Here is a 24245-nt window from a genome sequence, read left to right on the forward strand (position 1 = left end):
TTCAAATGAATTCCGAAAGGAAGATTCTTCTTCCAATCGATGACTGACTGTAAAGAAAGTTAAGTCGACCATAGATGACAAGGGTGTACGTCTGAAGATCCAACCTAGAAGGATGTTCCAGGTTTTGGAGAGTCTGTTTCGGGTTGATCTTCTTCAAATGGAGCAAGACCGTCCAGGTGTACCACTTTCGCCTTGGAGTAAAGGTTTTTTCGGATCCTGTAAACGACATCATTGATCCGGTTAACCACTAAGTAAGGGCCTTCCCGATTTCTTTGTCGTTTTACACATCGTCCTTTCTGTCTTCAAGGTTGAAAGAGCCAGACAGAATCGCCGGGATTGAATTTTGAATCTCTGGCTCGAATATCATAACGAGTTTTTAATTTGTCTGAAGCCATAGAAATTCTACTTCTAGCAAGGCTATGAATTTCTTTTAATCTTTGTTGTAAAAGAGAGGCATAATCTTTTTAGTGCTGTCTTTGCACAGGAACAGGGCATTTTTCTAAATCTGACCGAAGCCGAAGATTTCTTCCAGTAAGCATAAGGGCTGGCGTCTATTATGTCGTCTCATGAATCGCAGATCTGTAAGATAAAAGGAAGAAAGGGATCCAGGAGTCCCAGTCTCTTTGATTCTACTCTACGAAGGACGACAAATATTGAAGTGAAGTTCAATTCAGACGCTCAATCAGACCTTGATCAGTATGAAGTTCTAAAGGAAGTCCGTGTCTACAGATAAACTCTCTAACGAACGCTTGAGCTACAGTAGAAGCTTCTTGATTCGCAAGTGGAACCACTTCGGGCCACTTGGTAAAATAGTCTGCAATAACCAGAACATATTTATTTCCTGTATAGGTTGTAGCGAGAGGTCCGAGAATGTCCATTGCTGTTCTCTCGAAAGGAGCCCCCACGTTGTAAACTTGAAGAGAGCTATGTCCTTTAGCTCGAGGTCATTTCTTTGCCGTGCAGATTCAACATCTTCGGCACCAATCTTAGACGTCCGACCGGCAACGAGGTCAAAAGTAGAAGTTGCGTATTCTGCCCAGAGTTTTATTCGAGGCGAAGTGTCCGCCTGTAGGAGAATCATGGTGAAGAGCAAGAATCTCTAGAACTCGTTTCCTAGGAACCAAAAGTTTCCACCTGATTTCTTTCAAGTCTGCAGATTCCCATTTTCGGTATAAAATTCCGTCAATTGAAAGGATAGAATCCCATTGAGCCCAATAAATTTTCAAGTCTAGCTCGGCTGAAGATATATCCTGCCAGTCTGGGCGGGTCTCTGCTTCCTTCCAGGACTTAATCTGAGTTAAGGTGTTGTCCTCTGGTTGAGATTCTCTCCATCCCTCCAGGTCTTGTTCGAGAGAAATCTTCCGTAATGGAAGAGAGGGAGTAGATAGGTTATGAGAGTTCTCGATCCAAACATGGCGGCGTGCCCCCCCCCCGTTTCGATAGCCATTTTGATGGCGGCCATTTTGATTTTTGCTTAGCCGGATGAGCAGCCATTTTGATTTTTGCTTAGCCGGATGAGCAGCCATTTTGATTTTTGCTTAGCCGGATGAGCAGCCATTTTGATTTTTGCTTAGCCGGATGAGCAGCCATTTTGATTTTTGCTTAGCCGGATGAGCAGCCATTTTGATTTTTGCTTAGCCGGATGAGCAGTCATTTTGATCTTTGCTCAGCCGGATGAGCAGCCATTTTGATTTTTCATCGTCCGACAGTTTGATAATATGATTTTCGCTATGACGTCATCAGCATAATCGACCGATTTTGCCGTCTGACGAGCAGCCATTCAGACAGCGGCCATTTTGATTTTCATCGTCCGACAGTTTGATAATATGATTTTCGCTATGATGTCACCAGTATAATCGACCGATTTTACCGTCTGACGGTGGCCATTTTGATTTTTGCTCAGTCGGATGGGCGGCCATTTTGATTTTTATCGTCAGACAGTTTGATAATGTGATTTATTTCTTGGTCGGACGAATAGCCATTTTGATTTTTCGCCGTTACCCGTAAACTTTCGCGCCAATAGTTTGCCCCAGGCGAAAAATAATATTTTCCACGTACTTCGAATACATTCTTTTGCGTTAATCGACCGGATGGTGACATCGCAATTAGATAGGCCGAGAATGTTCACTACAATTAGATAGGTCGGGGAATGTTGACGACAATCCGTAAACTTTCACTCGCGCTAATAGTTTGCTTTGACTATCACTCTCCCAAATTCTTACCTTACCCAAGTGCAACACGATTGTCATATGCGCGCAAAGAATTGCCACATTTGCGAAAAGCAGTTTACCCCTGAGGAGAAAAAGTGCCGCGACCACTGTAACTTCACGGGTAAATATCGTGCTCCTGCTCATAATCGGTGTAATTTGAATTTCAGAGAGACGCACACAATTCCAATAGTTTTCCACAATTTGTCCGGTTACGATTCTCACTTTTAATAATATCCCTCGCGTCAACTTTTCCATGTGAAATTACCCTTCTATAATTCTTGTGAGACGAAAGCGCTAAAATCATCATGATACGTAATAACCAGTTTACCGGCGAAGAAATAATTATAGGATTCAGCGACGCGACTTCGGAGTTTTCGCTCCAAGATCTTCGGCGACTCGTTGAATGTGTCCGGAGAGCTCGTGCGCAACCGCGCAGACAGCACAGGGTATATGTTCGGGACATAACATTAATCCTGCATTTTCAAAAATGGGGGAAATGAGGTGATCGCGATCTTTTCGGACATCGAACCAGATGACGATGAACGCAAAGCCAATTGGATCGAGCGTCGTCAGATCAGCGAGGAATAAGATACGTCCCGACGCATGATTGTGCGCCGGAAAACGTTCAACGACTGCAGCAGTGTTCGCCCTCAGAGCGAAAATAATATTTTCACCATACTTCGAATACATTCTTTTGTGCTAATCGACCGGGCGGCGACACCGCAATTAGATAGGCTGGGAATGTTGATGGTGATCCGTAAACTTTTACGCTAATAGTTTACCTCCAGGCTTATTTCCCACTCGATGGGGTATATAAAACGTGGGCCTATTCCGATGATGACGCTGGTCTCATCGTCTCTTCGCGTCGTGAACTGCTCTTACTAGTGAAAAACAAGAAACCGATTGAAACGCGATGGATCTAACAAAAGTTAACCACGTCGGCCGTCTGGAGAATCCGCCAACCAAGAAGATGTCGGAACTTGAAATTCGAGCGGCGTACAACATCACGGGCTTACGGCTGGTCAAAACGAAATTTGGGGTATGTGTTCTGGCGACGATCGATGAAGATTACAACGTCTTCTTGCCACCGAGAATCGCAAGGGTCCTGCAGGAAGATTCAAATCAGCTGGCTGAAATGTGCAACATGGCTGGGCAAAATCGCCTGCAAATGAAATATCTTGGTGGGGAATTCAACAAGCTCGAATTTTCATGCGGTTATGTGCCATAAATAAACTATGCGATCACCAACCACCACGTCTACAAAAATTCATCCGCGAGGGGATGAAAGCAGGCGTGCTGGACATCGAACTTTCGCCAACCGGATCCGAACGGGAGTTGTAACGAATCTCGGAAATATCAACCGGTACCAGCCTCTCGCTGCGGGGCTTTCGACATTCGTTGAGCTGCCCAAGGATATTCAGCGGAAGAGGGCGGTGGTGAACGTGAAAAACAACGATGAAAGATGCCTTCTCTGGCCCATCACTGCAGCCCGCCACCCGGCCAACACCCCCACCGATAGAACTAACCATTATCGCCGCTTTATCTCCGAGTTGAACTGTACAGGCATCAAATTCCCTGCCACTCTACATGATGTGAAAAAGCTTGAGATTCCATATTGATACCTGGACAGACCGAGACCCTACCTTGGGGGTTTGTCCCAGCCCCCTGATAGCTATAGGATAAAACTGTACACGTTTAATTATTGTGAATATTTACGCTTGACGCCTCGGGCGATCCGCCATCATGCGGAAACGATTTAGACTGGATTTGAAAATGTGAATTCATATACTTAACATTTATTTGTTTATTTATTTATTTATTTATTCATTTATTTATTTATTATCAATATATTGTGAAATTATTCATTTTTATTCGTTTACCACGTGAAAAGTTTTCAGAAAACGAAAAAAAGTTTTCAGAAAATGAAAAAAAGTTTTCCGAAAACTTTTTTCCCATTTGATTAACACGTAAAAAAAGTTTTCAGGAAATGAAAATAAGTTTTCTGAAAACGAAAAAAAGTTTTCTGAAAATGAAAATAAGTTTTCTGAAAATGAAAAAAAGTTTTCTGAAAATGAAAAAAAAATGTGTAATAATCGTATGGAAAAATTGCAGATTATTATTATTATTATTATTATTATTATTATTTTCATGGCATCGAGTACGGCCCATGTGCATGCAAAGGAGATAAGTGTGGAAATATTTGTATATTCAAATCTTTTATTGTAATTCGGAAAATACATACAAATTATGTTACATGGCTGTTTTATTTATCCTGCTATTGTGCGAACTATCAAAACCCAACCACTTCACATAGACCCGATTCCCCCGTTTGCGTAATACTTTCTCCACAAGATAGCCGTCGGGGTATTTTACTTTGCCGAGCTCCTCCTCGTAGAAGCCCCCCTCGATGGGATGATCTTGATAATCGGTAAGTTTGTACGTCGCGTCGGCGGATTGGTATCTTTCACCTCACTCGCGGTGAATATTTCAGTCGTCCAATTGGGCGTATAGCCTTTTTCGAATACATTCTTGTACTTGCTGATTCAAACTCGATCGCCCGCACTGAAGGTGCCAGGATGTCCCTAATTTGGGGGACACGGACCAGCCAGCGTGATACGCGACTCAAATCCAGCCGAGAATTTCTTTGCCGCAAGCTCGTCCGACGCATAGTTTTTGAATTATAAGCGATAGCGTTAGGCCAATCAGAGTGCACCATTTCATCCGGATTTGCCGCCACGGAAATTGCTGTTTTGTTCGTCTGGGTGAATTATTATTATTCGTTTACGAATTAAATATCGGCACCTCCACTCTCTCCCTGTTGTACCCCTTCTCGAGCGCTGACCTCGGTATTGTTGCCGCGGCACACGCTGCCGGCCGCACACACACGGACGCACACTCGTGTGTGTGAAACATAAGCGAATGCCCAGCTACACAATACTACGAAACACACATCTACGAGTGAAAATAAAAATAAATCCCCAAATAAATCAGCGGATTTAAGATTTAATGCTATAAAACACTTCCAATCATCGATGTATGCATCAAACTAGAGATTTTAGATGATTGATATGCCGTTAGGGCTCATAATTAGTCATTCAATCAATCTGAATTATGGTTTCCGAACATTTTTTGTGTCTTTGCAACATAATTTTTCCACTAGTTTGAAATTCATCATTGACATCCGATTTTTCAATAATGCGAGGGAAAAATAACTCGCTGAATTGACGTGTCAATAGGTTTGTAAATCGATTACGATTCACCTGAGTTAACACAAAATAACTAAATGAATGAGAATTCACTGAATCACTAAAAATGATAACCGAAATCACGAGAATTATTTGAGATATGCCTCTGAGGGTTTGTCGACGTAACGTAAACGTCATTTTCAATCAGACTGCCGTTCAAAACAATTTCATATGCCCACAGCTGTGATAGACTCATTATAGCATCTCGCACAAGGTTGAAGGACCTCATTTTCTGTCTAAAAGACTATCGTCACACAAAAAATCCTCAAAATTCACTCACCCAAAGTCCTCAAAACTCTGCCTTCTCTTAACGCATGTCCGTTAATCTCTTTCCGATTATTTGAAACATCTTCACGCCTAGAGTCAAAGAGATTAACGGACATGCGTTAAGAGAAGGCAGAGTTTTGAGGACTTTGGGTGAGTGAATTTTGAGGATTTTTTGTGTGACGATAGTCTTTTAGACAGAAAATGAGGTCCTTCAACCTTGTTCGAGATGCTATAATGAGTCTATCACAGCTGTGGGCATATGAAATTGTTTTGAACGGCAGTCTGATTGAAAATGACGTTTACGTTACGTCGACAAACCCTCAGAGGCATATCTCAAATAATTCTCGTGATTTCGGTTATCATTTTTAGTGATTCAGTGAATTCTCATTCATTTAGTTATTTTGTGTTAACTCAGGTGAATCGTAATCGATTTACAAACCTATTGACACGTCAATTCAGCGAGTTATTTTTCCCTCGCATTATTGAAAAATCGGATGTCAATGATGAATTTCAAACTAGTGGAAAAATTATGTTGCAAAGACACAAAAAATGTTCGGAAACCATAATTCAGATTGATTGAATGACTAATTATGAGCCCTAACGGCATATCAATCATCTAAAATCTCTAGTTTGATGCATACATCGATGATTGGAAGTGTTTTATAGCATTAAATCTTAAATCCGCTGATTTATTTGGGGATTTATTTTTATTTTCACTCGTAGATGTGTGTTTCGTAGTATTGTGTAGCTGGGCATTCGCTTATGTTTCACACACACGAGTGTGCGTCCGTGTGTGTGCGGCCGGCAGCGTGTGCCGCGGCAACAATACCGAGGTCAGCGCTCGAGAAGGGGTACAACAGGGAGAGAGTGGAGGTGCCGATATTTAATTCGTAAACGAATAATAATAATTCACCCAGACGAACAAAACAGCAATTTCCGTGGCGGCAAATCCGGATGAAATGGTGCACTCTGATTGGCCTAACGCTATCGCTTATAATTCAAAAACTATGCGTCGGACGAGCTTGCGGCAAAGAAATTCTCGGCTGGATTTGAGTCGCGTATCACGCTGGCTGGTCCGTGTCCCCCAAATTAGGGACATCCTGGCACCTTCAGTGCGGGCGATCGAGTTTGAATCAGCAAGTACAAGAATGTATTCGAAAAAGGCTATACGCCCAATTGGACGACTGAAATATTCACCGCGAGTGAGGTGAAAGATACCAATCCGCCGACGCGACGTACAAACTTACCGATTATCAAGATCATCCCATCGAGGGGGGCTTCTACGAGGAGGAGCTCGGCAAAGTAAAATACCCCGACGGCTATCTTGTGGAGAAAGTATTACGCAAACGGGGGAATCGGGTCTATGTGAAGTGGTTGGGTTTTGATAGTTCGCACAATAGCAGGATAAATAAAACAGCCATGTAACATAATTTGTATGTATTTTCCGAATTACAATAAAAGATTTGAATATACAAATATTTCCACACTTATCTCCTTTGCATGCACATGGGCCGTACTCGATGCCATGAAAATAATAATAATAATAATAATAATAATAATAATCTGCAATTTTTCCATACGATTATTACACATTTTTTTTTCATTTTCAGAAAACTTTTTTTCATTTTCAGAAAACTTATTTTCATTTTCAGAAAACTTTTTTTCGTTTTCAGAAAACTTATTTTCATTTCCTGAAAACTTTTTTTACGTGTTAATCAAATGGGAAAAAAGTTTTCGGAAAACTTTTTTTCATTTTCTGAAAACTTTTTTTCGTTTTCTGAAAACTTTTCACGTGGTAAACGAATAAAAATGAATAATTTCACAATATATTGATAATAAATAAATAAATGAATAAATAAATAAATAAATAAACAAATAAATGTTAAGTATATGAATTCACATTTTCAAATCCAGTCTAAATCGTTTCCGCATGATGGCGGATCGCCCGAGGCGTCAAGCGTAAATATTCACAATAATTAAACGTGTACAGTTTTATCCTATAGCTATCAGGGGGCTGGGACAAACCCCCAAGGTAGGGTCTCGGTCTGTCCAGGTATCAATATGGAATCTCAAGCTTTTTCACATCATGTAGAGTGGCAGGGAATTTGATGCCTGTACAGTTCAACTCGGAGATAAAGCGGCGATAATGGTTAGTTCTATCGGTGGGGGTGTTGGCCGGGTGGCGGGCTGCAGTGATGGGCCAGAGAAGGCATCTTTCATCGTTGTTTTTCACGTTCACCACCGCCCTCTTCCGCTGAATATCCTTGGGCAGCTCAACGAATGTCGAAAGCCCCGCAGCGAGAGGCTGGTACCGGTTGATATTTCCGAGATTCGTTACAACTCCCGTTCGGATCCGGTTGGCGAAAGTTCGATGTCCAGCACGCCTGCTTTCATCCCCTCGCGGATGAATTTTTGTAGACGTGGTGGTTGGTGATCGCATAGTTTATTTATGGCACATAACCGCATGAAAATTCGAGCTTGTTGAATTCCCCACCAAGATATTTCATTTGCAGGCGATTTTGCCCAGCCATGTTGCACATTTCAGCCAGCTGATTTGAATCTTCCTGCAGGACCCTTGCGATTCTCGGTGGCAAGAAGACGTTGTAATCTTCATCGATCGTCGCCAGAACACATACCCCAAATTTCGTTTTGACCAGCCGTAAGCCCGTGATGTTGTACGCCGCTCGAATTTCAAGTTCCGACATCTTCTTGGTTGGCGGATTCTCCAGACGGCCGACGTGGTTAACTTTTGTTAGATCCATCGCGTTTCAATCGGTTTCTTGTTTTTCACTAGTAAGAGCAGTTCACGACGCGAAGAGACGATGAGACCAGCGTCATCATCGGAATAGGCCCACGTTTTATATACCCCATCGAGTGGGAAATAAGCCTGGAGGTAAACTATTAGCGTAAAAGTTTACGGATCACCATCAACATTCCCAGCCTATCTAATTGCGGTGTCGCCGCCCGGTCGATTAGCACAAAAGAATGTATTCGAAGTATGGTGAAAATATTATTTTCGCTCTGAGGGCGAACACTGCTGCAGTCGTTGAACGTTTTCCGGCGCACAATCATGCGTCGGGACGTATCTTATTCCTCGCTGATCTGACGACGCTCGATCCAATTGGCTTTGCGTTCATCGTCATCTGGTTCGATGTCCGAAAAGATCGCGATCACCTCATTTCCCCCATTTTTGAAAATGCAGGATTAATGTTATGTCCCGAACATATACCCTGTGCTGTCTGCGCGGTTGCGCACGAGCTCTCCGGACACATTCAACGAGTCGCCGAAGATCTTGGAGCGAAAACTCCGAAGTCGCGTCGCTGAATCCTATAATTATTTCTTCGCCGGTAAACTGGTTATTACGTATCATGATGATTTTAGCGCTTTCGTCTCACAAGAATTATAGAAGGGTAATTTCACAGGGAAAAGTTGACGCGAGGGATATTATTAAAAGTGAGAATCGTAACCGGACAAATTGTGGAAAACTATTGGAATTGTGTGCGTCTCTCTGAAATTCAAATTACACCGATTATGAGCAGGAGCACGATATTTACCCGTGAAGTTACAGTGGTCGCGGCACTTTTTCTCCTCAGGGGTAAACTGCTTTTCGCAAATGTGGCAATTCTTTGCGCGCATATGACAATCGTGTTGCACTTGGGTAAGGTAAGAATTTGGGAGAGTGATAGTCAAAGCAAACTATTAGCGCGAGTGAAAGTTTACGGATTGTCGTCAACATTCCCCGACCTATCTAATTGTAGTGAACATTCTCGGCCTATCTAATTGCGATGTCACCATCCGGTCGATTAACGCAAAAGAATGTATTCGAAGTACGTGGAAAATATTATTTTTCGCCTGGGGCAAACTATTGGCGCGAAAGTTTACGGGTAACGGCGAAAAATCAAAATGGCTATTCGTCCGACCAAGAAATAAATCACATTATCAAACTGTCTGACGATAAAAATCAAAATGGCCGCCCATCCGACTGAGCAAAAATCAAAATGGCCACCGTCAGACGGTAAAATCGGTCGATTATACTGGTGACATCATAGCGAAAATCATATTATCAAACTGTCGGACGAAGATGAAGGGTTCGTCGAAATTCCGGTCAGGAAGAAGAAGAATTTAATACTTGAAAGACGTGAATATGAAAAATCGACGTTTCGGCCGGGCCCTGCCGACCATCCTCAGGAATAAAATCTAAATAATTAACAAAAAAATAGGATGCTTCAACACAACAATTCAGAGTTGAGAGCATGGAATATGTTTAAAATACAATATTTGTTGTTTTAACAGAATTAAGTGAAAATTATACAGTTGCACGAAACTGTCAAAGTGACAGTTTTAGGTTACGTGTCAAAATTTTGAAGATAGGTTAATCAGAGGAAAAATTGGTTTATGAGAAATGAAAATATGTCAGAAAATGCTTATTAATAATTTGGAAATGGAAATGGGAAAAGATTAATTAATTTTGAAAAGATTACTCACAAAAAATGACGACCAGTACATGCTTAGGTGTTGTTAGTAGTACAGCATTTCGGACGGAAGTGAAGGTTAGCGGGAACCGATCCGTAAATCTATGTTGTTGATCACGTGTGAACTTGATCTATGTTCGAAAGTCATGGAGTACAAAGGCAGTGACCAATCGGAGTAAGGGGCGCACATGATTTGAAAACACGATAATGTAAACTAGAGAATGTTAGAGTATAGGTGGCTAAGATGTTCAATATCTGTACGTTTGTTAACAGAGTTCCTTTTGTTCTTAAAGATATGTATCATTTCTTTGATGATGCGTTTATACCAGTTCGGTTCTGTAGCAAGGGTTATAGAGTTGTTAAAATCGAAATTGTGACCCAGGGTCAAAGAGTGATCTGCTAAAGCGCATCTGTCAGTGACATGGCATTTGATATTAGAACGATGACCAGAAATTCTATTTTTTAGGTGTTGTGACGTTTGTCCAATATAACTCAGATATAAAGTCCAATATAAACTGTCGGACGATGAAAATCAAAATGGCCGCTGTCTGAATGGCTGCTCGTCAGACGGCAAAATCGGTCGATTATGCTGATGACGTCATAGCGAAAATCATATTATCAAACTGTCGGACGATGAAAAATCAAAATGGCTGCTCATCCGGCTGAGCAAAGATCAAAATGACTGCTCATCCGGCTAAGCAAAAATCAAAATGGCTGCTCATCCAGCTAAGCAAAAATCAAAATGGCTGCTCATCCGGCTAAGCAAAAATCAAAATGGCTGCTCATCCGGCTAAGCAAAAATCAAAATGGCTGCTCATCCGGCTAAGCAAAAATCAAAATGGCTGCTCATCCGGCTAAGCAAAAATCAAAATGGCTGCTCATCCGGCTAAGCAAAAATCAAAATGGCTGCTCATCCGGCTAAGCAAAAATCAAAATGGCCGCTGTGTGAATGGCCACTCGTCTGACTAAGCAAAAATCAAAATGGCCGCTGTGTGAATGGCCACTCGTCTGACTAAGCAAAAATCAAAATGGCCGCCATCAAAATGGCTATCGAAACGGGGGGGGGGGGGGGGGCACGCCGCCATGTTTGGATCGAGAACTCTCATAACCTATCTACTAGGGGGGATTCGGTTTTTCTCAAATCGTGCACATTGTTTACAATCTGACATTTCTTCGCAGGGTCTTCGCGAGAGAGCATCGGCGTTTCCGTGATGAATTCCTGATCGATGACGAATATCAGAATCGTACTGTCCGAGCCTTTCTAACTATCCAGCTACCTGACCTTCAGGGGATTTGAACGAAAGTAACCACCTAGGGGAAGCATGATCTGTTGGTATCAAAAATCTCCTACCGTACAAATAATGATGAAAATGTACCATGGTCTTTACAACAGCTAAAAGTTCTCTACGAGTGACACAATAATTCCTTTCGGTTTTACTCAGAACTCTACTTAAATAACTTATCACTTTCTCCTGACCTCCCTGAATCTGTGACAGAACTCCACCTAATCCTGAAAGAGAGGCATCTGTATCCAAAATAAAAGGAAGTTCGACCTCTGGATAGGCTAAAATCGGCGAAGAAATAAGATTTTCTTCTAATTTCTTGAAACCTTCTTCGCATTCCGGGCTCCAGTCAAAAGGAATCTTGATTCCGGTTAAGTGATGGAGAGGTTTACCTATGCTAACGAAACCTTTTACAAATCTTCTGTAATAAGTACAAGGTCCTAAAAAGCTTTGAACTTGCTCTTCATTTTCAGGTGTCAGCCAAGAAGAAACCTTCTCGATTTTGGATGGGTCAGTCTTCACACCTTGAGCTGAGACGATGTGTCCGAGGAAGCCTACTTCTCTCTGGAATAAATGGCATTTTTTCGGGCTCATTTTCAGGCCTGCTTGCTTTAGCCTGACTAAAACTTGTTTGAGATTTTGAACTTCTTCTTCAAAGTTCTTACCAAAGACAATTATATCGTCTAAATAAACGAGGCATATTTTGCCAGTGAGCCCATGGAGAACAGCCTCCATCATTCGTTCAAAGGTAGCCGGGGCATTACTTAAGCCGAAAGATATGACCTTGAACTGCCATAATCCTCCTAAACCCGTGACAAAAGCTGTTTTTTCTTTGTCTAGAGGATCCATTTCGACCTGTCAGTATCCACTCTGAAGATCTATGGTGCTGAACCAAGTTGCACCAGCTATCAGGTCAAGTGTCTCGTCGATTCTGGGTAGAGGATAAGAATCTTTTTTCGTTATGTCATTCAGCTTCCTGTAATCGACACAAAATCGTTTGGATCCGTCTTTCTTGTTAACGAGGACGATTGGTGAGGTCCAGGGGCTAGACGATGGTTCGATCACATCATTCACTAGCATGTCTTCCACGAGCTTCTTCACCTCTTCTCGGGCGTTCAGAGCGAGTCTTCGAGGAGCCTGTTTTATTGGTGAATTCTCTCCAACGTCGATCTTGTGCTTGACGGAAGTACATCGACCCTTATCACCACTATCTTTGGCGAAAGAATCTACAAATTCTAGCAAATGAGATTTAAACGATTCTAACTGAGCTGGATTCAACGAAATCGAAGTCTTCTAAACAAGGCTCTGTAAATGTGAAGGAAAGTGTTGTTGAAAATCATCCTCAGAAAGTTCTATTTCCCGAATTCCAGGAGGAGTCCAATAAATTCCATTCCTATTCGTACAAAGAGCTAGTTCGCGATTGTTTGACGCTAGTGAATTTCTCTTGGTCGAGATAACACAGTTATGTGCTGTAAGAAAGTCTATTTCCAAAATACCTTCATCCTCTATATCTGCGATAAAAACCTTATGCGGAGAGTCGATACATCCAAAAAGGTTGATTTGGACAGTAACCTGTCTTAAAACCGGGGTCGTCTCTCCAGTGGCTGTTCGCAGGGATAAAGAGGGAACAATCTGGCCATCGGATTTAAAGAGATCCGATCGAACTACTGTCACTTCCGCACCGGTGTCTATTACCCAAAGACAATCGATGCCATTCACAGTACCGCTCGCGTAAAGACCAGACTGTCTTAGACTTCTAATTAAAAACTGTTCTTTAAGAGGGCTTTCACTTTCACCAATTCGTGATGATTTTCGCCCTGACAAATCATTTGAGATCAGTTATTTGTACGAGTTTTGGCTGAAGAGCTAGATTGAGAATTTCATTCCCTTATTTCTATATCTTTTTTCCACCAATTATAGGAATTCGGATTCGAATCTTGCATCGCTTACCCAGTAATTTTCTTAAGCAAAAAGCAGTGGTTGGCATCATGTCCAACCTTTTTACAAAATAAGCAAGACAATACAGTTTGTTCAGATGCCACTACGTTTTTAATTTCGCGTCTGTTATTCTGATTTTGAAAAGAATCACGATTTCCTTGTTTAAAATTATTATTACTTCTATTATTTCTATAATTCTGAGGCTTGGTCTTTTCCGAGCGCTCATAATCCCATCTTTCTGAAGTGACTTTTGGCACCTCGATTTGGCGAAGTTTCCAAAATGTTGTTTACGCATGGCCTCCACCTCGAGAGCCTTGGCCGTTGCCTCTTGTAGGGAAGTGAGACCCGATGTCCCAACGGCCATTTTAATTTCCGGATCAATAATTGCATTAAGAAAAGCCTGTGTTGCTAATAAATTCCTAGTCGGTTCATGGTCTGGTAATGCTACTCGAGATAATCGTTCTATATCCTGACTAAGAGACGCGAGGTCCTCGTCACGTCCTTGTCTCCTCGTTTGTAATTGTGCTGTATAAAGTTTTGTTAAATGGTCACTGCCATATCTCAATTTTAATGCGGAGCTAAGTTTGTCATAGTCTGAAATTTCTTCCTCTGATAATGCTGTCGAAACGTTTAACGCGGGAGTTCGCAAACAAGAGGCAAGGCTGTGGGCCTTCATGGCGGAGTCCCACGGATTATGCTTTTGCAATTGTATTAAACTGTCTCTCATACTCGGCCCATGGAATTTTTCCATCGAACATAGGCGGTTTCAAAGAGCAAATGGGTTTCTCGTAAATTTAAGAAGTAACCCCTAGTAATCTTGAATTATTCAATTGACTAAGATGAGAAAATCGAGGCTGAACATGAGACAGAGTCTCGGAAAACTCAATCTCGTTATCTACTCTTGTTCTACGGATTGGGGATTCGTTTATTTCTCTAATAAAAGGCACAGACCTTGAATTGTGAGCTTTTTGGGATTGTCCTGGGGATTGGACCTCCCGAACAGCAGGAGAGGAAATAGCAGAAGGCAGTGGAATAGCAACCACTGAAACTCGAGGAAAAACAGCCGGTTCTCCAGTGCCGCTCATCTGATGTACAGATTGAAGAGCCACGACAGTTGTCCGGAACAACTCATGCAGACTGGCCTCCGAACGTTCCGAACGTTCTTGTTGGTCTTTGAGTAGTTGAACTAGTTGTTGTTGGTGGCGTTCGGCGGCTTCGTGTTGTTGGTTCATAAATCTCAGGAGATCAATTTGAGAGAACGAGGCCACCGAAGGTGCGAGAAGAGGGTCCACCAAAGGTGTTGATCCTGCTTCAGGGACTTGCGGATTTTCTGTAATTTCTTCTCCGCAACTTTCCCGTCGCCGAGAGCGTGTCATACGACTGTTGCTCATAGTTTATTTCACGCACTGAATTGACTCAATAAAAACTCTGTATTCCACTTCTGACACCATTGTAACGTTCTTAGACGTTACGAAAATAAATATGGATTCGTGAGTTTGATTACCAACCCAAAATCAAAGGCGTTAATAAAATGCTGAGAAAAATCTTTAATTGCAGGGTACGTGTTTCTAGTTTAAAGTCTTGTTCACGACCAACTCGTAAAAAACCACTAAATGCGCAAACTAATACGCCCCAGCATCATCCACGTTCCAGTCGCGCGCCGCAGCGAGCATCAACCACTTTCCAGTCGCGCACCACGAGACCTAGGAGAGTTGTGACAGAGGTGAGTTGTGACAAGGACGATTTCTCCCAACCTATTATAGATAGCGAGCTGGCAACGCCGCATGCATGACGCTTTCGATACGCGCTACTCGACTCAGTATATGCCGGTGACGCACGAGGCGCTGTTACGTAAATACGACGGTTGTGTACAAAAAAATGCGGAAAGTAAGTTTTTCTTCAAAATTTTATTTGATTTTATATCATTCCTTATTATATGTGCTTTGCTTTCTTATTTTTTCTTAAGTTGTATGGTTATTCAACTCTCAAAACGTTGCAATAATCTTTTGTGTGCGCATCGTGTTTATAAAATATGAATTATTATTCAGATCAAGTCGTCATTTGAAACACCTAGGCGAGTTGTGACAGCCTGTCACAACTCTCCTATATTACTCCATTTTTAACCGTGGCTAATTCCTTAATGTTTTTTATTATTTTTAGATGTTTGTTTATGTCTTAGTAGGTAGGTACATAATGTATATAATGGCATACTGCATGCTGAATGGCTCTTTTCTTGTTTCGGAATGTCTAATAACTATACACGAAAGACTGATAGAGGAACCGCTAGTGTCGAAATTTACGACCTGGCTTTTGAAGAAGTTAAGTTAAGAGGTAAAAGTTTAAGAGATGCTGCGGCCTCTTACAGTCTAAACTACATGTCTTTATCAAGATATATTAAGAAGAAAGAGGCTTTTCAAGCAAACCCAGAAGGCGAAGCTCCGTCTATGGGTTATACCATTCCGACTATTTTTAAAAAAGAGGAGGAGAATATATTAAGCGACTATTTGCTAACATGTGCAGCATCTAATTATGGGCTGACAACGAAAGAAACAAGAGTCATTGCATATAAGTTAGCCAAAAAATATAACAAAAAAGTTCCAGAGTCATGGGACAAAAATGAAAAAGCAGGAGATGTGTGGCTCAAGCTATTTATGCAACGACATCCTAATTTATCTTTACGACTGCCTCAAGCCACTAGCATCGCTCGTGCTACGAGTTTTAATGAAACGAACGTGGCCATTCTTTTTTGATAACTATACAGGCATCCTAAACAAATATAAACTTGAGGCAAAAGATATTTGGAATGTCGATGAAACAGGAATCACTACCGTGCCAAAGCCAGACAGGATAATTGTACGACGCGGTGAAAAACAGGTCAGTCCGATGACATCGGCAGAAAGAGGAACCTTAGTTACACTGGCTTTAGCTGGAAACGCAATAGGTAATTATATACCACCTATGTTTATATTTCCGCGTAAACGATTCCAAGACCATTTCATTCGGGACGACCCAACTGGTTCAATCGGAACAGCTAACGGATCAGGCTGGATGCAAGAAGATGATTTTCATGTTTTTCTTGAGCATTTTGAAAATCATGTCAGACCATCAAAAGAACACAGAGCTCTGTTGCTCCTTAATAACCATGCCTCGCATACAGCTCTAAAAAACATTGAATTCTGCAGAGAAAGTGGCATAATTTTGCTCACATTTCCCCCGCATTGTACGCACAAGCTACAACCACTAGATCGCACTATTTTTGGGCGTATAAAAAAGGTATTAATACAGCTTGCGACAATTGGATGCGAAGCAATGCCGGGACAGTCATGACAATTTATGATATCCCATCTATATCTAAGTCTGCATTTAATGTAGCAATCAATGCAAGGAATATCAGTGCTGGTTTTGCTGCAACTGGAACATGGCCAATTAACACAGACATATTTCAAGATTCTGATTTCCTGCCAAGTCAAGTCACTGATCGTCCCAATCCAGAAGTAGAACAATCCGTTCCAGAAATTGTTGACAATCCAGCAACAAGTACCATAACTCCAAATCTCAACCCTGATGCAGTTGATAATGATGAAGCAAGAGCCATTACTCCAGGTACATCTGCAGATCAAATCATGCCATCTAGCAATTCATCAGTTGTGAATAATAATGCCAATGAACCTGATGCCTCCACGTCCACAGCCCATACCCCAGGTCTAAATAATATTGCCATTGAACCAATTGCATCCACATCTACAGCCCCTAGTCCACTTGCCACTGTTTCTAATGTGTTCTCGCCGGAATCAGTTAGGCCATTGCCGAAAGCTCCGCCAAGGAAAAACAATCAACCAAACCGACGTAAAATCAAATCTGCTGTCCTTACTGACACTCCCACGAAGGATGAAATAGCTGCAATAGAGGCTAATAGGAAATCTAAGAATGTTAAGAAGCGTATCTTCAGCGAAGGAAAGAAGAAATCTGAAACTGCCACGAAGACTGTAACCAATTTTTGTTAGTTGAGGGTAAAACGATAGAAACGAGATAATTGGTTACCCTACGGCGCAGTCACTAACCTGAATAATTAGATAGAGAGAGAGGTAATAAGAGAGAAAGATACGATTGTTGGGCGCCAGACGCACATGCGTCGAAAATAGATAGTTAGAGAAAAAGATAAAGGTAAAGGTAAAGGTAATAGATAAAGGTAAGGTCAGGTTCTACGACGGTTTTGCACAGTTTGCTCAGATAGACAAGATAATGGTAGAGGGGCGGGGTCGAATCCAATAGATAAAATAAGAAACAGGTGAAGCAGGAATAGTATCAAATATATTAAGCAAGAAGCGATAAGTTTAATGACAAGCAAGTAGCTGAAGAGATTGAGATACAATTACGATAAATGCAATAATTAACAATACTTACAGCCAGAGAAAAGCTAAGCGAGAGATTTAACAAATAACGGAACGTTTTCCGAATAAGCGGGAAATATGCGCAAGCTCGCGATACTATGATTCGAGGTAATAACTAATACGGTTCTATAATGAGTATGCAGAACGGAAAAGATATATTGTACTTAAATTAAGCATTAAGCAAATAAACCATAAAATATGAGAAGCGATTATAAACACATGCGAAATACAACAATTGTAATAGTTATCACGTTACCAGAATGATCAGAAATAGGCAGACAGGGAATTATGAATTACAAGGTAAATTCAAGCAACAGGTCAAGTAGAAAATTATCATAAAATATAGGTACTAACAGATAATACGTAGTCTCTAGTTTGCGGTAAGTGCGAGAGAAAGAGAGATAATATTCGGTACGATAAAAGGTAATTCAAGATAAGGCAAACAATATTCAAGATAATTAATATGCAACGTACGGCAAACCAAAGAGACTACGGACAGCTACGATCAGCGATATTAGCGAAGAAAATAATGAAAAAGATGTTATGCGATACGGCACAATACTCCAATGTCAAATGAACGACGAGCGGGACCGCGCAGCGATGTAAGATCGCTCCCGCGGTACACTCACTAAGATACGATAATCAACGGTAATAGGTAAAGAGACAGATATGAACTAATCAGAGAAAATATAACGAAATAGCAATGCTCAATAGCTAAGATAAAAATTGATCCTTTAACGGAACGCGCTGCTAGACAGCGATATTAAACATTCAAATATTCCAGAAGAGAAAGACAATAAAATAAAGCAATAGTCACTACAATGCGTAAGTAATAGTCAACCAGTCGCGAAGTTACTTGCAATAAGCCAGAGAAAGGGACAAGATAAGAGATAAGAGAGAATAAGGTACGAGCCCAGGTGGCTCAAGCAGACCAACTGCAAGATAAAGAGAGAAAGAGATAAAGGCAAACGTACGATATATTGCAAGTAATCTCGTGGCTTCACAAAATAGAAAAGGAACCTCACTTACGTAAAAGAAGATATAGCAGGTACTAGCGAATGCGGTACAATAGCGAGAACTAATTCGATAGATAGCGATAATGGCACTGAAGATTACAATAGCACGTCTTGGTTAGTCAAAAACTGAACGTAGAGTGACGAGATGAGCGATGATCCTGATTTTCGTCGAGCTGCTGTCACGTGATTCTTCCTCAAATTTGCGGTATTCCAATTGGACCAGCAGATCGCGTAGGTCTGGTCTACAGGTAGGCGGCGATAATCCCTCGCCGCTTGTTTTTCTTCTCCCTCGACGACAGGTATCGAGGTATCGGGACGTCGGAAGGTGGTCAGAGATGTTTTCCTTCAGCTGTGCGGTATCGTTGGTGAGAGGGGAGGTCGTACTGCTCATGTGTTGCGATATTGAGGTGTGCGGCAATATTACGTCACCGGTCCTTTGGACTTGCGATCGACTGTAACTCACTCCTTGCTTTACTAGTACTCCCCGTTGTAGCTATTTCGTCGGCGCTGCATCCCGGCCCTTGCTCATTGAAGCCCTCATGCCGGAACGATCTGGTGGTGATGGCCCTCAACCCGGATCCCCACACTAGATCCACCAGATCTACGTGGTCAGCATATCATTAGCCTATTCCACGCCGCAGTCTTTCGATAGGACGGTTCGTGAAGAGAAAACCGTCCTCTATTTGATAGTCAACGACTTAGTAGATGTTAGGGTCGGTTCAGCTCCAGGCTGATAAGTATCGTCGACGGGAGGCTTTGTTGTGTTTTTGACGCACAGCCCTGTACGCCGCCTAACGATGCATCCGAGCGGTAGAAGCATTCATTCGTGGTTCGGCTCCTGGCCGATAAGTCTTAAATAGTCGGAGGTACTGTTTGTGCATCACGCACGACCCTGTTCGACAACTAGATAGGCATCCATCGGGAGTGGTTTCAGCGGTATTCGTTCGTCTGTAGTCGGTGGTGGTCGGTGTTGAGCTGGTACGTGACCCCTGTCAGGCAGTGTCCTGGTATCTTGACGCGAAGGTCTCGTAGATGGGTCTCGTAGAGCGTTACAGAATTAGAAAATAGCATACAATTAGCTTAGTAAAGAGAATTCAACTTAAAGATAATTAGTCGTTCATTTTTGGAGTATTGGCCTCAGACGTGCTTTCGTTATTTTTAGCGATATCTGCACCTAGGGGAATGCGATAATTAAACAAAGTGACCGGGTACGAAATACCACGTCACAAGACTTATAAGAAGAGGTTAACAAGTGGTGACGAAGAAGATGAAGCAGAAAACAATTGTTTTTGCTTGGTTTGCCTTGAAGCCTATGCAAACAGCAGATCGAATGAGCAGTGGGTCCAATGCCTAGAATGCAAAAGCTGGGCACACGTAGATTGTACTGGAGACGAACGGCATTACGTTTGCCGTAATTGTGATTCTCAGTAAATTAAGGTTTTGAACTGATTATAATAATTATAATGATTGATCTCAAAGCGATGCCATATTAAGTTAATTAAAACTATAATTACTTTTTATGAGAATGTTAATATGTTAATTTTACTGATACTTAAGCATAATGAAAGTACTTTTTCCTAAAAAAAAAATGTTTGATTTATTAATATTAAGTGTAATAATATTTTTTATACCTAATATAATGCTGTCACAACTTATCTCGGTACCGGTCACAACTTACCTCGGTAGTAGGAGAGTTGTGACATAGGGAGTGGTCTTTAATTTTGTCGATTTTCTCAGAAACCATAATACTTAAATTAATTTTGGTGATTGTTTTGAAAACAGGAGGAATGCCGCTAAATTAATCACATAGGTCATAACTGTGGAATGTTTCTTGAGGGAAATATGGCCCCTAAAGTAAAAACTGTCACAACCCTCCTAGGTCTCCCCTACGTCACGCACGCCGCTAACGCCACCCACGCGCCACACGCGCGTCCCGTGTCACGTGCGGAGCGGTCTCGCACGCGACGGCTTCAACCCTCTAAGTTCTCACAGAGGTTTATATTTATTTCCTAGGTGGGTTAGGAGGTAAACGTCCTCTACAGGGCGTTCCCTGGGAATAGGTTTGGAAGATTTCAATTTATCGTACCAATGTTTTGATGGAAAGCCAAGTTAAAATGTTTAATAGTTCAAAACTAAAAGCAGAGAAGGTTCGAAACAAGAAAGCTTACAATTATTTTGGTCTTATACTACTCACGTTCTCTCCCTCTCTCGCTTCGCCGCTTCGGCTTCGAACTCGCCGAAGTATACACGCCTTCACACACACTTACTTACAGGCTACACAGCTCAATAGAGTTCGTGGCTTAACGCTTGCACTTATTTTAGCTTCGTAAGACTTACACCGCGACGCGAGTAACCTTTTACGGCCGTGGGTAGATTAGAGAATTTTACTCTAATCGTCGGTTTCAGAAAAAGGATTTATAGCTCTATACGTGGTCGCTTCGAAGGAGCCGGGTTCCGCTGATGTCGTTATTCAGACGGTCTCAAGACGGGACTGCCTTCGCTCGCTCGTCCGACACCCCTTGGAACGTCGGGCGGCGAGCGAGTTTTCGCTGAATTTACAATTCGGGGTTTTCGCTAAATACACAATTCCGGAACAAAGGCTCGCCTCGCGACAGTCATCCTCGGAGCGCGTGATTTCGCGCTCGCCTCATCCCGGTGTTGATTACACCCGGGATCTGGCGGGCGCGAAGACGCTGACGTTGCTGGCCGTCCAACTACGCCGTTGCGCTCGGTTACTCCACGAACTGGTTATAATAAAATATTTTATATAGACTAACTAATATATTTATGCTATGCTTCCTTGTTTCTAGAGATAATAATAATTGACATAATCGGTAATATAGTCTGAGTAAATATGCGGCGCTCGTGACATCGCTCCCCCCTTAGGTGTCGATGCCCCCATCGACTCGGTGCGCCGGGCCGACGGTGACACGGACACTGGAGGGTTGGCTCACCGCTGACCGCATATTTCGAACAATCGGTATTTACATTGTTTGTGTATCGCACATACGCTCTTTCATGACCCGCGCACACACACACGAAACTTTCTGGTTTTGGTTATGTCACTCACTTGTCACCGCACTGCTGGCTCGTCGCTCGGCCGTCCTTGCGTCTCGTCAGCTGCGTCGCCCTCGTGAGTTTGGTCCTTGGCGTCCTCGGGTGTCCTCAGACGGCCTTGGTGTCCTCGTTTCCTTTTGTCTCGGCTCGCTCGGCTTGGAGGGTTGCGGGTGGAGGTCCGCTCGGTGATTCCTCCCACCGGATCAGATCCTCGACGACCTCCGGTTCATCCTGCAGAACGTCCGCGAGGTTCACCGGAGATCCTGGCGTTGCGGGTGGCATCTCACCGGCCGGTTCTTCCCAGCCGATCAGATTGCCTTCGGCTGGTGCTTCCTCCTCTGCGGGTCCAAGGAGTTGGTCCATTTCCCTTTGGAGGGTGATCCAACGGCCCAGGATTCGCGTGCGGACTGCGGGGATCATTACCTTGGCTAACCTCCTGTAGTCAATCAAGAAGGGAGCCTCTTCTCCCTCCAAGACGACCAGGTGGTCGGTTTGTACCCCCTTTTCCTTTGTGTCCCGCCCGGTTTGTACCCCCTTCTCCTTGGTGTTGGCAGGTAGATGGCGTCGTGACGTCGTCGCCTGCACGGGTGCGTCGGTTTTCGGTGCTGATTTGACCTCTTGGGTGGCCTTAGGAGCTGCTCGTGCGGCGGAGGCTTCCTTTTCGCCGAGGAGGCGACCGAAGGCTTCCACGCAGTGGCCCGCGTGTAGGCCCGGTCTGTTGCCGACACTCTCGCCGCAGAGGGCGCAATTAGAGCTTGCCGACCTCCGGCGCGAGAGGAAGCGCTCCAGGTAGCATTCCTCCCAGTGCTGGTTGTCTCCGTTCCTCCCGCAAGTCGGACAGATGCCGCGCCTCACCTTGTCCACCGCCCGGGTCATCGTTGCTGAGGTCGTCTTCGCCGTCGGAGGTGCCGCCAGCTTCGGCGAGACGGTCGAGACCGCCGCCTCAGCCGGTGCTGGTTCGGGTGCTGTTACTCGTGCCGGTGGTAGTACTCGTGCCGGTGCTGGTACTCGTACCGGTGGTCGAATCGCTATCTCGTACTTTGATAAGCACGAGATTGCGTGGGACAGCTGCTCATTTCCCGGTCGCTCTGTTGCACACAGAGGACAGGGGCTGAGGTCCGAACTACCCGCCTGATCCGCCCATCTCAAGTAACAGGTTACCCAGCTGGTGCAACGTGTCTGGCTTTCGCGGCAGACCGCGCACGCCTTGTTCGCCGTCGCCCTGGCGAACGTACTGAGATAGCTCGCGTCGGACATTTCCTCTTGATTTTGAAGTACACTGAATCCTTTTCCGAAGTTCGCGACTGCTCGGGTCTAACTCCGGGGATCGAATGGCGTTGGTTAGTCCCTCTGGCTCTCCTTCTCCTTGGTGTTGTGGTGGGAGAAGTCTCGATGTCTCCTAGGGTGTTATTCTCCTAATATGCCACCTCAGCCTCTTGGCGGGGAAGGGGGCAAGAAGACTCTCCTCTTCTTCCCTTGGGTCAACCCGTTGTTCCTTCCCTTTCCACTTCGTACCGTGTACGCGGAGCAATTCCTGGGGCAGCGCTCGGGTTTCCGGCGCCGCCGTGGTCTCGACGTGGGGCCTGTTTTGTCTGGGCTAGCTCGATGTCTTCGTAATGAGTTGCATGAGCCGTACGCTTCGGGCGTACGCATGGCAACCCAATCCACTTAGCCATTTTGTAGATGTTGGCTCGCCATATGTAGGTAACCAATATTATTCCGAGAAGGAGGTCCAGGGCAAACCCGGTCGTAAACAAGACGTGCTGTTTCTCCTTGTCACGGCGGTGGCTGCCGATTTCTGAGAGTCGTTGTTGCACGTCGTCCAGGGATTCGTCAGCACGTGACATTCGCCATGCTGAGCCCCTCCTGGTATATTCCGACAACGGTTCTCCGAAGCTGGGGGCAATTAGAGAGATGTTCAGTGAAATCTCCGGCGCGTAAAAGTATTGTTCACGACTCTCGTAAACGCGCATTCCAGTGAGGGAGGTACTTCGGGTGCGTCCAACACAGTCAGCGCTGAGGTGGAGTATCCCGGCACCTTTCAACGTGGTTGAGACTTCCATCCTTGCCGGACAGAGTATATGGAGATGCTCCGGTGCGTGCAGCGAATAGAGCCATCCACCCTGGGAGGGTAGATGCTTCCAGAACGAGTCGTCCGTCGTTTGAATCCTCACATCGCAGTGCCTATATGCGTCGATTGAGGGGTTTATTAACATCACTACCTCGCATTGCCGCGATGTCGATACCTCCTTCAGAGGGGTCTCCATCGAGCAGATATAACGGCGCTCTACACTGGTGCATTCGTTAATGTATACGGAGTCTGCCATAAAGTATGTACGGCGGTCCGCCGACACAACTATATACGG

General features: G+C 43.6%; 1 long non-coding RNA gene across 1 annotated transcript; it reads left to right on the top strand.

Moving 5' to 3' along the window:
• Positions 1-1118: 1118 nt before the first annotated feature.
• On the top strand, positions 1119-12001 carry LOC124300091 (uncharacterized). The gene is made up of 3 exons (XR_006907144.1): positions 1119-1169; positions 11374-11523; positions 11951-12001. It is a non-coding gene; the product is annotated as an uncharacterized LOC124300091 (long non-coding RNA).
• Positions 12002-24245: the final 12244 nt, after the last annotated feature.

Source organism: Neodiprion virginianus, chromosome 3 (assembly GCF_021901495.1).
Source record: "Neodiprion virginianus isolate iyNeoVirg1 chromosome 3, iyNeoVirg1.1, whole genome shotgun sequence".
Classification (NCBI taxonomy): Eukaryota; Metazoa; Arthropoda; class Insecta; order Hymenoptera; family Diprionidae; genus Neodiprion; species Neodiprion virginianus.